At 42.7% G+C, this 16,168-nt stretch overlaps 1 protein-coding gene across 1 annotated transcript in view; it reads left to right on the top strand.

The window, feature by feature from the left end:
* The first annotated feature begins 354 nt into the window (after nt 1–354).
* Elavl1 (ELAV like RNA binding protein 1) overlaps nt 355–16,168 on the top strand; it is a 44,655-nt gene continuing 28,841 nt past the window's right edge. The window contains exon 1 of the mRNA XM_031338944.1: nt 355–845. The gene's annotated coding sequence lies outside the window, so the exon portion shown is untranslated. The remainder of the gene's footprint in view (nt 846–16,168) is intronic.

The raw sequence follows: 16,168 nt of genomic DNA, 5'->3' as shown, positions 1-16,168 counted from the left end.
GTTCTCAGCACCCAAACGCAGTTAACTAACACCAGTCCCAGAAGATCCGACATTCTCTTCGACTTCCATATGCACTACACGCACATGGTGCACAGACATATATGCAGGCTGAACACTCATGCATACACGTTAAGAAAATCCTAAAACTACGAAATTTTAACTTTAGATTTCCAGAGGCTGCTCATGCTGACCACATCCTTAAACCCGCTTCACCAGATAAGGAAACTGAGGCCAGGCTCAGTGACGTCAGCCGGTGCTCAACTGCAGGCAGACCGGAAATGTCCGGGCCGGGATTCGAATCGGGGATCCTGTCCTCCTAGCCTCGGCTCCCCGATGACCACCTTGCTTACTCTGGACGTAAGCGGCTGCACAGCCCGCATTGTGAGGACCACACGGCGTGCGCCATCTATAAAAAGCGTCACTCTCTGGCCTCGACGTCCAGTCGGCGTCCACTGAGGGCCAGGCTCCAACTAGCCCTCTCCGCGGCCATCGCTAGTCACTTCACGACTCCACTGAGCGCCCTGGTCCAGCGCAGACGACGCCGACAGGAAGTCCCACCTTCGCCGCGCGCACCCGAGTACCGCGACAGCCATGCCAACCAATGAGCGTCGCTTCTTCAAAGACACTGACCAATAGTAGAGCGCGCTGAGAAGGGGGCGTGTCTGAGCCGCGGGGCCGGGGAGCGGGTCGTGCGCGCTGAGGAGGAGCCGCAGCCGTCGCCGTCGCCGTCGCCGCTACCGCTACCGCTCTGCCGCCGCCACCACCGCTACCGAGGCCGTGCGGAGCCGTTATCGCCGCGCCGCCCGCCCCGGAGCAGAGCCCCGGGCCTTCCCGCCCGCGTTCAGGTGAGGCCGGAGGCTTCGGCGACTTCCGAAAGAGTAGGCCGCGCTAGGGCCTGAGCTCGCCTAGCCCTACAGGCGTCCGCCGGGCCTGCACCGGCCGAAGGCCCCAGGCCGCGGTAGGCCTGGGTATCGAGACGCGCGTGTGGGCCGCGGCTAGGCGAGTGGGAACCGACTTGTTTGATTCAGGTTGGCGACAAGCCTCCCCCGGGCCAGATTCCTCTCTGGGCTCCCGCGAGAGAGGCGGGAGAAGGACACAGCGTGGGCACGCGCTTTGGGGGCCGGGCTCCGAGGCTTGGGGGCCCCCGGATAGTTGATCTCGGAGGCCCAGTGATCCGGGGGTGGAAGAGTGGAGCGAGGACCTTGGGCGCCAGAGGTCATGGCCCACAGATTTGCTCCCTCGGGAAATCCCATAGATTTCTTTTGTGGACGATTTTCAGGATACACCGCGACGGGTCGTGAGGTCCTTTTAGAAGTGTGCACACCTTTCTTCTGTATGTGTGGAAGTCTTAGAAGAGAAAGGGGAAATTTTTCTTTGACCGCCATCTCTAACAAAGCTGTTTTCGGGACGTTTTCACTAGTAAAATAATGTGTAAATATTAAAAGATAATTGCACGCTGTTGAACAATGGGAAGTGATGATGGGTCTGCCTTTTCTCTTGTCTTCTGCTGCTAAAGCATGTCAAAATGGGTTTGACACCTACTATGTGCAGAGCAGGTGGAGAACTTTTTTTGCACTAGACAGAGCTTCCAAAATCGGAAGTGTTCATGTGGGACACCGCTGACCAGAGCTCTAGAAGGGGCAAGATCGGATGTTAAAGAAAGCTTTCTTAACCTCCTTGTTACAGGCAGTTAGAATCTGATAAATGGTTGGTTGTGGGGGCCTGGCTGCCCTATGCATTGTAGAAAGTTGGATAGCATGCCTGGCTTCTTCTGCCTACTGAGTATTAACATCTCTGCCTCCTACTTCTTCCAGTTGTGAGTACCAAAAGCACATTGAGGGGTCCCTAGGGGTCTTTCTCTCGTTTTCCCCATCACCAAAATACATATACACAGAGGTGAGAAATCTTTAGGCAATCTTCCTGGAAAAGTTCTTCCAACCCTATCTCTGATGATCTGGGTGAAGCTTCTAAGATCTTGAGTAAGCTGTATTGAATTGCCTGTGAAATAGCAGGGTGAAAGTATTGTGCAGATGTAAAGATGTGAGGAAACTCCCAGTATTGTGCATGCCACACATGGAATATTTGCAGTTACAAATAATCATCAGAATCTTTCAACAATGTACCATGATTTAATACTTCACGGGCATGTCTCCAGCCCCTAAGGTAGGTGTTATAATATCCATTTTAGAGAAGAAAGTGAAACTTAGGATAGTCTCTTGCACTGTGGTGGCCAGTGCAGGGTTTGAAAGCAAGTCCTAGATACCTCCAGCATATTGCCTTTTAACTGGTGTATGCAAAACTGTTGAGATCTGGTTTTGAAAGTGCTGTGGGACTGGAGAGGTAGCTCAGTTGACAGGAGCATTTGTTGCTCTTGCAGAGGACCTGTGTTCAGTTCCTAGCACCCACATGATGGCTCACAACCATTCATAACTCCAGTTCCAGAGATTCCCATGCCGTCTCTGATTTTGCAGAACAGCAAGCATACATGTGGTTCTCATACATATATGCAAACAAAACACATATAAATTTTTTAATTCTGTGACTTCAAGGTGTGTGAAGAAGCTGAGAGAAATAGGAAATGTTTCTGTTGAAGCACTGGTTTGAGGGAGACAACTTAAGTTTGGCTATGTTCAGGAATAGGTCCCTGGGCAACAGTAGAAAGGCAGAGACTGAAGAACATACTCGTTCCTGTGCTTACATAGTTGCTTCTTGAACTGCTTCTCTCTTTCCTTTGCACACCAACAGGAGTTGACTTTTGAAGATGCAGATCTATGTTTCTCCTGATTAAAAGAAGTCTTGGGGCATGAAAAAGTATGCTGGGCTGTTCAAATGGTTCTAAACATTAAAATCAGAACTCCTTAGTTTGGGATGCCCCTCATGCCCTTCTCTGACCCTTTCTGCTCTTTCCCTGGAAAGCTGTGTGGCCCAGCTCAGAGCACAAACATCATTTGAAGCTGCCTCCCAATGCCAAGGCTTTTCCACTTCCTCCAGAATGAACTGTTTCCTGGTTTGTGTTCCCATCATCTTTAGTGTGTTCAAGCTAGTTAAATGCTGAATGGTGGGGGAGATGCAGTGCTGGCCTTTTGCCCCTAGGTGGCAGTAGTTCTACGGAAAAAGACCCAAGGAAATTGGCCAACAAGAGGGAAGTGAGCCTTTTGTCCCCTTCCCCAAAGTTGTGTTCTAGCCCAGAGGATAGGCTCTGGAGAGGTCATGGTGTATATGATCTATGTTTAGATGATTTTAGCCTGGCTGGTGAGCAATAGTAATGCACCAGGTGATGTGGAAGCACAGGAAAAGGAACTGTTATTCAAGCCCAGGAGACCCCAAAATGTTCCCTGGAGTTGTTGAGGCAGGAGGACCTAGAGGAAATAGCTAGGTAAAAGACAAAAGGTTCTTCAAGAACTTGGTGAGGCCTTCCATTAGCTTGGGAAAATGTATGGGGTATGGACCTTTTGGGGAAGGGAGTAGCAGGGCTGTTGGGAAGAGACCTCAGATATTATGAGGACCCACTCCAGACATGATAATTGACAGAGGGAGTCACACTTGCAAAGGATGCACTTACTGACAGGCAGACAACCAGTTAGGAGGTGATTGTGTTCCTTCAAGTTAGAAAAATTGCTAAAATGACACAGAACATCAGCTGTAGAAGCAAGGGAACACTGAAACACAATTAAGGCATTTGGACATGAGGAAGAGCAACAGTGGCCAGCCCTGCCTAGTGTTTGAGTGCTGCAAAGATGAGTGGCCACAGAGAACTTGAGAAGAAAGACAAAGCAGTTTAATATATGCCAGGAGACAAGAAAGCACATGGCTGAAACAGAATGGAGGAAATAAGATGGTAGTAGACTATCCATGTCCAGTACCACAGTGGATACTTACTGCATGCTCAGTAATGCATACCCACCTTCCTGTTCTCAAGAAAGGTTGCCAAGACAAGCTCTCTGTTCTCTATCACTGGGAAGAAACGACCTTTTCAGGATTGTAGATGTATCTCAGTTGGTAGAGTGCTTGCCTCTCATACATGAAATCTTAGTTTCAATACCCAGCACCCTATAAATCAGAATAGTTTCTCATGCCTGTAATCCCAGTACTCAGGAGTTAGGGGTAGATATTGCCATCTAGGAATTTAAGGCTAGTCTAGGCTACACTGAAACCCTGTCTCAAAATAAAGAAAGTCAACTTGATTTGAGAAGAAGCCTCAATGTATGAGACAGAATATAAAAAAGGGAAGGTTTGTTTTTGTATAAAGTATACTGAATAGAGTGATAATTGATTACTGAGAATTTGTTATTCAAGCAGATTTCAATCAAAGAGGAACAGGGAGGGCTATCTAGGATCAACAGACGGGCAGAATAAAGAGAAAAGGAAGGCCCTAAGAAGTTTCCAGGCCTGAGTGGGCCAGTTAAGTCATACCAAGAGGACTAGGAGGCTAAATGTGGAGATAAAAGTAGAAACTGGCTAAACTGATGTACTGAGGTTAGAATTGCCTCTGTTTTGTGTTCCCAGTGCCTGGCACATAGTTGGCATTCCACCCATGCCTGGAGAAGAAAGTTAGTGTGGGGTTCAAAAGTGACTAGATGCGACTACCCATCAAAGAAACCTTTATGCCAGAGAAAGAATTGACAGGAGAGAATAGTGCACAGCAACCAGTGTCAAGGCTGATGTCACCATGAGCAGAGACGCCTGTAGACACTAGAAGAGGAGTCATTTGGAGGAAAAGGTTAAGTTGGCTTTACAGACACGTTTAGAAGTTGGGCTAGGTAAGAGGGGACAGGGACCTGATTGAGAAAGAAGGTCAAGAGGAGGGAGAGGCAAAACTTGCCCCTGAATTAGATAAAGGAAATAGAGAGTACTTAGAGGACAAGTATGTAGTGCCACTGCAGAAAGTAATTCAAGGTGATGGAAAGGTTTGGAGAAGAGTAAGGTCAGGAGACAGATTAGGGAATCATATACCTTGGTTTTAGGAGTAAGGGTACCCACATTTATCATGTTATATAGCAGTAACATCCGCAGTGAGAACATGAAATGATTTCCCCTCACTGTCTTTCAGGATTCGCTTTGGAAGTGGGGTAGAGCCCATGGGTTTTCATGCCTTACTGTGTTGCTGCGCTCTCTGCAAGAGCTTTACCAGCTCTAGGTTGCTGGTGCTTTCAGTAGGACTCTAGTTCCTAGGCCTGTAGAGCACTTGGACTGGGCAGGCCACTCTCTGCACCTGACCTACTGTGACTTACTCTGTTGAAGCTACCCCATCCAAGTGGCCTTCCTTTTCTTGGCTTTGGACAGGGGCCAGTAAGGATCTGTATGTGCCTCATCTACCTGAGCCCTTGATGGATGGCAGGCATTGGTTCAAGTGGCACCTTCAGTTCTTTTCTGCCACCAGGGCATTTCCTGGGTGATTTGCTCCTCCCACCCCCACCACCCATCTCAAAGACTCCAGACATACAATATCCTTGGTGTAATCTGAGAGCCTATAACTTCCTTTCCTACTATGTAACACACCAGGGTTGCCTGGAACCCTGATTTTGGGGACCCTTTAGATAACAGTGGTCTATCTTTACCTGGCAGGGGATTTACCATGATGAAAAAGCTATTTTCCCAGCATGAGGCTCATGCACTGAACTTGGGATGTATTAACCCTAATTGCTAGAAACAATTTGTGGCCAATGTCCAAAAGTTGGACCTTGGTCTTTAAAAGTTGCTGTGTTTATGTTGTTATCTATTTTGGTGTAGAGCACATATGGAGTTCAGAGCACAACTTTGTGGAGTTGGTTCTTTCTACTTTTACATGTGTTCCTGGGGATCAAACTTAGATTATCAAACTTGCTCAATAAACTCTTCACATATTGAGCCATCTTCCTTGCCAACATCTCACTCTTGTTATTGGTGAAAATTAAATAATTTTAAATTGGTGATTGAGGAGGTAATAAAGACATGCCAGTGGTGGAGAGGAATTGAATGTAGCTTGTTTTTGCTACATTGTGGGTTCTTTTTTCTACCCTTTATCACCGTGAGTACACACATACATACACACAGAGTTTCAACCCCAACACTAGATAGGAGAGAAACAAGGATGGAGGATAAAGATCTCTGAATTTAATTTCTTTCCTATTGTTTCTTCTTTGACCACAGCTTAACTATCAAACCACAACCAGCCTCCCTAAACGACCAACACCCTCAAATAATAGTGAGACCCTTTAAAATAAAACAAAAACAAATTTCAAATACTGGGGGGCCCTCGAATTCATGTACCCTCACACAATCACAGAAATTATCTGCAGCTGGCAAAACCATGCTTCTGCTAGAGCGTGATGCAAAAATGGTCAACTGCTTCAGACAGTATAAAGTAGCCCTGCATCAATAAACATGGGATTAAAATGAAAGCACATTCTCATATTTCTGTGGGATTTTTTGTTGTTGTTGTTGTTGTTTTTTACAGTTGAGGAGTAGCATTTTGTCCTAAATGGAACAAAGCCAGGATAGGGACACATGCTAGAAAATTCAATAGGGACACCATCACAACGGTATGATTCATTCTGGAATACCAAAGGCCAAGTTCTGTTACTTATTAACAGCCTGATTGACTATGAGCAAAATAGTGTGACCTCTGAGCTTTACTGGATGCTGACATGGGAAGCCTGGGAATGAAGGGAGTTGACATTAGAGCAGGAGGTGGGCTGAGCAGTGCGCGTGTCTTTAATCCCAGCACTTGGGAGGCAGAGGCAGGCGGATTTCTGAGTTCAAGGCTAGCCTGGTCTACAGAGTGAGTTCCAGTCAGGGCTACACAGAGAAACCCTGTCTGGGGGAGAAAAAAAAAGAGCAGGAGGGAGCACTGGCTTGATAGTTGTCATTGATAATTGGATAGTCACAAGACCTGTTACGGTTAGAGTTTATGGGCACAGGACCAGTTGGACCCAGGTTGGGCCACACAGTTTGGCCACACAGTTTTGGAAATGGTTAAGGGCAGCATTCCTGAAGGTTGAATGAAGTAGCCTCTGAAGTACCATTAGACTGGCTCCATTGTTGTCAGTTGACTATAGACTTGACCTGAAAGAAGTGTTCAGCTTTGACTGTCCATGACCATGCTGTGGAGTAGTTTGACAAAGAAAATTTTTGTTTAAATCTTAATTTTAGTTTTTAATTTGCATTATAGAAGATTTCACTTAACCTTGTGTACTGTTTGAAAGATGTTTTGTTTTTGTTTGTTTGTTTGTTTTTTGTTTTTTTTTTTTCCGAGACAGGGTTTCTCTATATAACCCTGGCTGTCCTGAACTCACTCTGTAGACCAGGCTAGCCTCGAACTCAGAAATCCGCCTGCTTCGGCCTCCCAAGTGCTGGGATTAAAGGCATGCATCACCACCGCCCAGCTAAGATGTTTTGTTTTGAGAAAGGGTTTGAGGAGCCCAGGTTGGCTTTCAAATGTGCACTCGCGTTCTCTCGCTCGCTCGCTCTCTCTCTCTCTCTCTCTCTCTCTCTCTCTCTCTCTCTCTCTCTCTCTCTGTGTGTGTGTGTGTGTGTGTGTGTGTGTGTGTGTGTGTTTATGAAGATGACTTTGAACTTCTGAATTCTATCTCCCAAGTACAGGGATTACAGTTATGTACTACTACTTCCATGTGGTGCTATTATGGGACCCAGGGCCATCTGCATGGTAGGCAAGAACTTGTACTGAGTTACCAACAAGCCCCAGTATTTGAAGCTTATTTTTGTTTTGTTTTGTTTTGTTTTAAATGGTCTCACTATGTAATCCTGGCTGGCCTAGAAATCTGTGGGCGAGGCTGGCCTCAGGGACATAGTGGTTTGTCTACCTGTCTGTGCCTCTTGAGTGCTAGGATGAGAGGCATGTTCTACTTGCAAATTTGATTCCTAGGATCTACATGGTGGCTCGTAATCATCTTAACTCCAGTTCCACCGGATCCATTGCCTTCTGACCTTTGAGTACACCAGGCATACACCTTGTACATACATACATACGTACATACATACATACAGGCAAAACATTCGTACACATAAAATTAATCTTTTATCTAAAATCAGCCTATTTGTGTCTGTTTCTGTCTGTCTGTCTAGCTATCACAAGTTAGAGGATCAGCCTGGACTACAAACTGATCCTGTTTCCATGAGGAAAAATTTTTAAGATGGGTCATCCTAAGTTGGGTTAGAATATCTTAAAACATTTAGAAAAGGTTGCTGGTTTTTTTAGTCTGCTTTCTACCCCCCAGTAAAATGTATTTGAAAATCTTTAACTTTTCAGACTTATAGTGATTGTAAATAATGCTGTGTGGATTTGTGTATATGTTTTTATATGAACACAGATTTTCACTTCTCTTGCATTGATGCAAAAATAGAAGACAGGCTTACATCTATACTCTTAGCATTTAAGAGGGTGAGGCAGTAGTATTGTAATAGGTTTGGACTACATGATGTATTTCAGAGTTAGAGTATGAATAAAAGAACAAAACAGTACTAGGAGCATGATTGCCAGGTCATGAACTAAGTGTTCGTGTTCAATTCATCAAAGTGACTATAACATTTTTGCATTCCTGCTATTACTGTGTATAGAAAGTCTTAATTTCTCCCCCATCCTCTCCAGCACTTGACATTGCCTTGTTATATTTTGTTTTAGCCATTCTAATAGGTTGACATGCCTCTCTGCCTGGCTAATGATATTGAGCCTCTTTCCATATGTTCATTTACCATCTACATACCTGCTTTGGTGCACTTTTAAAATCTTCTGCCATTTCTTTTTTAAAGTTTTAGGTGTTGGTTTATTTTAAAATTTCAGTTAATTTTTTTTTTTGTGTGTTTGAGTGGTCAAGCATGTCACTGTACATGTGTGGATGTCAAAGGATAAACCATGAAAATGAAAATAGATTGTTTTTTGGACTTCATTTCTAGGGGTCTTTCCACTTCTGAGGTCTCTTGTTTTTGCTACACAGCAGGCCACAACATCTACTTTTATACTTGGGTTCTGGGGATCAAACTTAAATTGTCAGACTTGCATACACAAATACTTTTATCCTTCTGAGCTGTCTCCCCAGTTCTGTTTGTTTGGAAGGACTGCCATTTAGATGAGAATAACACTGAACTTCTGATCTACACTCTACCTCTCAAATACTTGATGTCAGAAGCATACCACCATATCCAGATTTATTTGTGTGTGTATGTGTTTATACTTGTACACATCATACCGTGAATGTTTACTTATCACAAATAAATTTCTAATAAACACAATTTATGTATACCACCAGTACATTTCCAGTAGTTAATTGAGAACATTGTGGGCTTTTGGTAAGATAGTAAACCAGCATAGGAAGAAAAACCATTTAGTACACTAAAAGAGAGTGGTGGGCACCATAGTAACAAAAGATCTGCTTGTCCGACTTGTCTAGTCTTAAGAGCTTTGTAAAAATGTGTCATCGAGGCTTGGTGGTTAAAAGCACTGACTGGATCTGGGTTCAGTTCCCAGTGCCCACATTAGAATTGTCTGTAACTCAAATTCCAAGGGATTTGACACCTTTCTGGCTTCCACAGGCATCAGGCACACACACACGCTACACAGGCATACATTTAGGCAAAATACCTATATGCATTTAAAAAAAAAAATAGTTCGAGACCAGCCTGACCTATAGAGCACATTCCAGGACAGAGCTACACACACACACACACACACACACACACACACACACACACACACACACACACACACAGGCCCTGTCTCAAAAACAAATTTAAAAAATGAATAATGAAAAAAATATTTTTAGGTGTTCTCACCTCTTTTTAAATACTTTTCTCAGGCTTTGGGTATTTCTTGTAGCATTGCCTTGAAAAAAAGCACAGTTTAACATTTTGATGCCACCTATTTGTTTTTTTAATGAAAACAGCTTTTGGTGGTATATCTAAGAATTCTTTGTCCAGTACAGTGTTTAGCACTCAGGAAGCAGAAGCGTGTAGATGCCTGAGTTCAAAGCTAGCCTGGTCTACAGAGTAAATTCTAGGACAGTCGGGGATACACAGAGAAACTCTTTCTTGAAAAACCAAAAGGAAAAAAAGAATTGGCATAGTGGCACGTGCCATAACTCCAGCCTGGGCTACATAGAATTTAACTGCTGGCAATGCTGGGAATCAAACCCAGGGCTTTGTCCATGCATCCTGAACTATATTCCTAGTTTGATTCTTTTGTAGCACAGGCTATATAGGAATACCCTGTAGAAACCCTTTGGAGATTTCAGAATGGATAGAGAAGGGAGGGAGAGGACAAAGGAAGGAAATAATGGTAGACATTTTTTTTTCTGTAAAAAGCCAGATGGTGAATCTTTTGGGTTCTATGGGCCTTGTGGCTGTTACTAGTTTGTTAGTACTCAACTATGTCATCATTGTTTAGGGGAAAAAAATCTAACCTTAGATAGTAGACAGCTCAAAGAAAATTATTGTATTCTAGTAAAACTTTCTTTATAAAAGGTAATGAGTTGAAATTTTTGTCAGTTGATCAGCTGTTGAAAACAATGAATGGAGGAATAAAAGCGCAACTCTTAGAGGAGTGAAGAAAGACTCATGTGATCTAATCCCCAGCACCATGAAAAGGAAGGAAGAGTAGGGGAGAGAGGAGAGAGAGAGAAAAGGAAAAGAAGATAGAGATGTTTGAATCTCATTTTCTTTTTGTTTTTTGTTGGTTTTTTCTTTTTTTAAGATTCATTCATTTATTTATTTTATATATGTGAGTACACCATCATTGTCTTCAGAAACACCAAAAGAGGATATCAGATCTCATTACAAATGGTTGTGAGTCACCATGTGGTTGTTAGGAATTGAATTCAGGACCTCTGGAAGAACAGTCAGTGCTCTTAACTGGTGAGCTGTCTCTTCTGCCCTTGAATCTCATTTTTAACAAACTTCATCTTCAAGTTTTTTGTTGTTTGTTTCTTTTTGTTGTTGTTGTGTTGTTTTTGACATTCCTGGCTGTCTTGGAACTCGCTCTGTAGACCAAGCTTGCCTTGATCCTCCTACCTCTCTGGAGCACTATGGCTAAAGGTGTGCAGCACCAGCATATTAATTTTTAACATTAATCTCTGCTCTCTTCTGCAGCAGATGCCTTTGTTCATTTGTTTGTTTTTGAGATAATGGTCTATTTTAAAATCTCAGGACCACAGTTTTTTGTTATTAAATTTTAGTACTTTCTACTTAAAATTGACTCTGAGCCATCTTCTATTAATACACATGTGTTAGCTACATTTTGTACTTTTTTACAAGCTGAAAAGTAGTATGTTTCTTTAGATTACTAACTTGCAGTGATGTGGTTGTTGCTGTGGGGCAAATTCTTATCATGGGGTTGGTTTCATAATAAAATTTTTAGTAGAAGTTGCCAAACTCCTTCAGAAAGCTGGTGCTGTCTTATGTATGTCACTTTATGAGGCTGTTTCTTCTTCTTCCTACTTATAGGATATATATTTTTTAACTTTTTATTGATTCTTTGTGAATTTCACATCATGCACTCCAGTCCCACTCATCTGCCTGTCTCCTCATATCCACCATCTGCCCTTACAATCTCAAGAAGAAAATAAACACACAAACAAGAAAAACTAAACAAAGCATAGAAAATAGAAAACATCTTGTAAGCTATAGTATGTCACAATATGCTCCACAATACCCCTCTGTCCAAACATTTTCACTTGCAAATGTTCATTGTAATGAGTCATTGATCTGGTTTGAGGTCTCTAGTTTCTGTGTGACATCATCAATATTGGATCTACACCAGGACTTCTCTCTGTTATCTTGGTATTGCCCTGTGTCATGGAGATCCTGCAGCTTTTGGAACAACAAGACTGGCCTTTTTGAGCCCACTAAGAGTTACAGATGATGTAGATTTTTGGATTGGCCAACTCAAACCTTTGAACCTGGGCTTAGGTAGTAACTGAGCTGATCACCAGAGTGAGGTTTCCAGCACTGCTCCAGTTAGGCCACCCTTTGGCAGGATCACTCTCCCCCTTGGGCCTGGCTTACCTGCACCCATGCCTACAGAACCAGCTCCGTTGTGCTGCCCAGTGGAGGTACAGGGCCTACTCTCCCCAAGTGCTGCAGACAGTGAGGGATTGGGCTAGTTCTCCCATTCTCAAACCCTTATGAGCTGCTGGATCCCCATGTGTTCCATCAACATTTAGGGCCACTTCCACTGTGCTGCCCTGGCAATATGCAGGACCCACTACTTAGAGGATTTTATCCATCCTATATGGCCAGTAGAAACAAACTATCATTTCATTTTGCTTTTTTATTTGGGCGGTGGGGATGAGTCTCATAGGATCTAGTGATTCTCAACCTGTGGGTCGAGATTCCTTTTGGGTGTTGAACAACCCTTTCACAGGGTTGCATATCAGATATCCTGCATATCAGATATTTACATTATAATAGTAGCAACATTGAAATAGCAATGAAATAATTTTATGGTTGGATGTCACCACAACATGAGGAACTGTATTAAAGGGTTGATGCATTAGGAAGGTTGAGAACCACTGTCCTAGATTCCATACTGAAGGTGAGCATGGCTATGATCCTCCTGCTTCTACCTCCTTCTATCATGTTATCATGATAGCTGTGTGCCACTGTGCTAGCTTACGTGGTGTCAGGGTTGGCTCTGTGCATGCTAGGCAAGTGCCCCATTTATTAGCAGTTTCATCCTCAGCTTTCCCTTTCCATGAGGTTGAGGGTTTTGTTTTTGTATGTTTGTTTTTTGGGGGAGGTGGTTTGGTTTGATTTGGTTCTTACTTGTTTTCCAAGATAGGCTTTCTTTGTGTAGCCCTGGCTGCCCTGAAACTTGCTCTATAGACCAGGCTGGCCTTGAACTCACAGGGATCCTCCTGACTCCCTCCTGAGAACTGGGATTAAAGGCATTCCCCATCAAGTCAAGGTTAAACTTTTTTTCCTCTTGGGTTTGTCGTCTCTTTGAATGGCTATCATCATGAAGTTGTAGTTTATATCATTGTCTGCCTTTCTGTTAGTTATGTGTTGGGTTTTAATTATTAATTTGTAGATGTATTGACTCAACTTTATTCAGCCCTAGCAATGTTGAGATTTTAGGCAAGGTACTTAGTCATTGCCATCATCTTGTGCCTTGCAGAATATTTAATTAACAGCATCCTGTAATGTGCTCACTAAACACGGATAGTGTGTGGGCACATACACACTGAGGCTAACCAAGAATGCCTGCACACATCATCACATCCTGTCCCTTGATGGGTAAATTTCCCAGCATAACAAATACCAATCAAAATGATACATAGCAGATTTTTTTTTGCCAGTCTCTTGCTGCTTGTCTTGTTTCTGGTGCTTTTTGCCAGCTTTTGATTTTATGATACCTATTTTTTTGTTAACATACTTTATAGAGATGAAGGAACCTGCACAGCTTTAAATGAGTAATAAACATGGGAAATTCTTACTGTTTGCCTGTTTGAGAGTTAAGAGAGTAGGAAACAGGTCTAGTTTTTACCCTTCTCCCAGTGACTCAAGGAGTAGAAGAGAAATATCTGTGCAAGAGTTGTGTTTGGTTTTATGTAATCTCTGGCAAAGCCTTTTTGTTTTTAATGTGCTAGACATGGAACCTAGTGCCTCCTGCATACTAGGCAAGCACTCTGCTACTTAGCTCTCAAAAGATTTTCTTTGTTTTTTGTTTGTTTTGTTTTTTGTTTTCTTTTAAACAAAAAGGTTTTATACAGTTAAATATAGCCTAGGCTGGCCTTGAACTTTCTATACAGCCTTTAAATTCCTGGTCCTCCTGTCCTCGCTGCTTTAGTACTGGAATTGCAGGTGTGTACCTACACTCAACCTTTTGCAGAGTTGTGTTTAAAGATAGTCAAAGGCTTATGCCTTGTGGGCTTTGAATTTTCACAAATTCAAGCTGCATATCTTAAGTAAGGAGGAGGGGGTTGCTCACTGAGCTCTCCAGGCAGGTGAGCACATGTGAAGAAGTGACTACAAATTTAAAAGCAGGGTCAAAGAGCCTCCCAGGTTAGGCCACTGCACCCCAGCGTCTGTTGAACAAACTAGGTAGTAGCTGTTGTCAAAAGTTTGATCTTGGTGCCCTCAGATGCATCTTTACAGATTTTGCTCCAAAGCTATACTGGGCTGTTTGCCCCTAAAAGTAGATTTTCCAGAACTGCCAACTGTCGACCTGTTGTCCCATGTCCCCACCCACCCACCCAACACACTAACTCCTAATCTCTTTCTGGTTCCAATAGCTGTATCTTTGGAGATAAAAAGAGCATTTGGAGATAATTGACCAGCAGATGTCCAAAGTTGGATTGCAGGGGTGTATACATCATAGGCTTCTCCGTATCCAGCTGTAATCCTCAGTGGTGACAGGAAAAAGCAGTTAGGAATGGAAAGCTTTTGAGACACACAACTTTTTTCTCTTGAAATTTTGAGCTATTGTACCGAGATTACAGTTGGTTTTTGTTTGTTTGTTTTGTTTTGTTTTCAGGGTTCTTTAAAGCTATATTTATGTATAGGTGTGCTCATCCACTAGGGATAGAACCCAAGGTCTTGTGCATGTTCTGTTAATGAGCTACATCTTCAGACCTCTCTTCAAAGATCCTCTTACTGAGCCAGACCAGGTGGCACATACCTGTAATCATAGCACTTGGGAGGTAGGGGCAGGAGAATTAGAAGTTTAAATCCAGTCTCAGCTGCATGGTGAGTTGTAGGCCGTCTTATGCTACATTAGACACCTATCACACAAAGTCCTCTTACCCAAATGTGAAACCTCATACCTGTAATCCTAGATCTTGGGAAGCTGAGGCAGGGGATCATCATGTTTGAGGCCACCCTGAACTACATAGTTCATTCCAGGCCAGCCTGGCTTAAAAGTGAAACTGCCTTTAAAAAACAAAAAACTGTTAATGAACATGGTTGAATTTAAGATTTGTTTTATGTTAATGGAATTATTTTGTAGAGCAGTTTTAGTTTTACAAAAAAGATTATAAAGAAGCTAGTGAGGAACTGGTGAGATGGCTCAGTGGGTAAAGGTGTTTGCTGCTTAGTCTGATCTGAGTTCAAAGGAAGGGGAGAACTACAGGTTTTCCTCTGGCCTCCATGCTCTTGCACACATATACACACACACACACACACAAAATAAATGTAATCTTAAAATATAAAGAAGTAGGTAGCTAAAGAGATGGCTCAGGAATTAAGTGTACCTACTGCTCTTCTAGAGGACCCAGGTTTGGTTCCTATTACCCGTGTAGTAGTTTACAATCATCCATAATTCTAGTTTCAGGGCTGGTGAGATGGCTCAGTGGGTAAGAGCACCAACTACGCTTCCAAATTCCAGCAACCACATGGTGGCTCACAACCACTCATAATAAGATCTGACATCCTCTTCTGGTGTGTCTGAAGACAGCAACAGTGTACTTATTTATAATAATAAATAAATCTTTGGGCTGGAACAAGCAGGGACTGAGCGAGCAGGGCTGACCAGAGTGAGCGGAGGTCCTAAAAGTCAATTCCCAACAACCAGATGAAGGCTCACAACTATCTGTAAGGCTACAGTGTGTACTCATATGCATAAAATAAATAAATAAATCTTTAGAAAAAATTAAAAAAAAATAATTCCACTTTCAGGTAATCTGACTCCCTCTTCTGGCTTCCACAGACACCAGGTATACATGAAGTGCCCTCGTATATAAGCAGGCAAAACATACACATAAAAATAAATTTTCAAAAAATAACAATTGTATTCCTTTTATATCCTTCCCCAATAACCTTTTCCCTATTACAAACATCTTGCAGTTAGGTACATTTGTTACAATTAATGAAACAGCACTGGCATATTATGTAATATCTGAGGCCTGCAATTCACATTAATATGTATGAGTGGTTTTTCTTTTTTTCTGCATGTGTATTTTGCACTATATGCATGCCTGCTGCCCACAGAGATTAAAAGAAGTCAGGTGAAGTTACAGATTACTGTAAACTACCTTGTAAGGGCTGGGAACCAAATTTGGGTCATGTTTAAGAACAGCAAGTTATGAGCCACCTCTGGAGACCCTGTTTTTGTTTGTTTTGGGGGTGTATGTTTTGTTTGTTTAGTTGGAGTCTCTCATATCTCATGATGGCTTTCACCTTGATATGAAACCAAGAATAGCCTAGAAAATCTGCCTTTTTTTTTTTTTTTTTTTTTTTTTTT

The sequence above is a fragment of the Mastomys coucha genome, unplaced genomic scaffold, assembly GCF_008632895.1.
Source record: "Mastomys coucha isolate ucsf_1 unplaced genomic scaffold, UCSF_Mcou_1 pScaffold22, whole genome shotgun sequence".
Lineage (NCBI taxonomy): Eukaryota > Metazoa > Chordata > Mammalia > Rodentia > Muridae > Mastomys > Mastomys coucha.
Note: the sequence above shows the minus strand (reverse complement) of the source record. Positions and strands in the feature narration are given on the sequence as shown.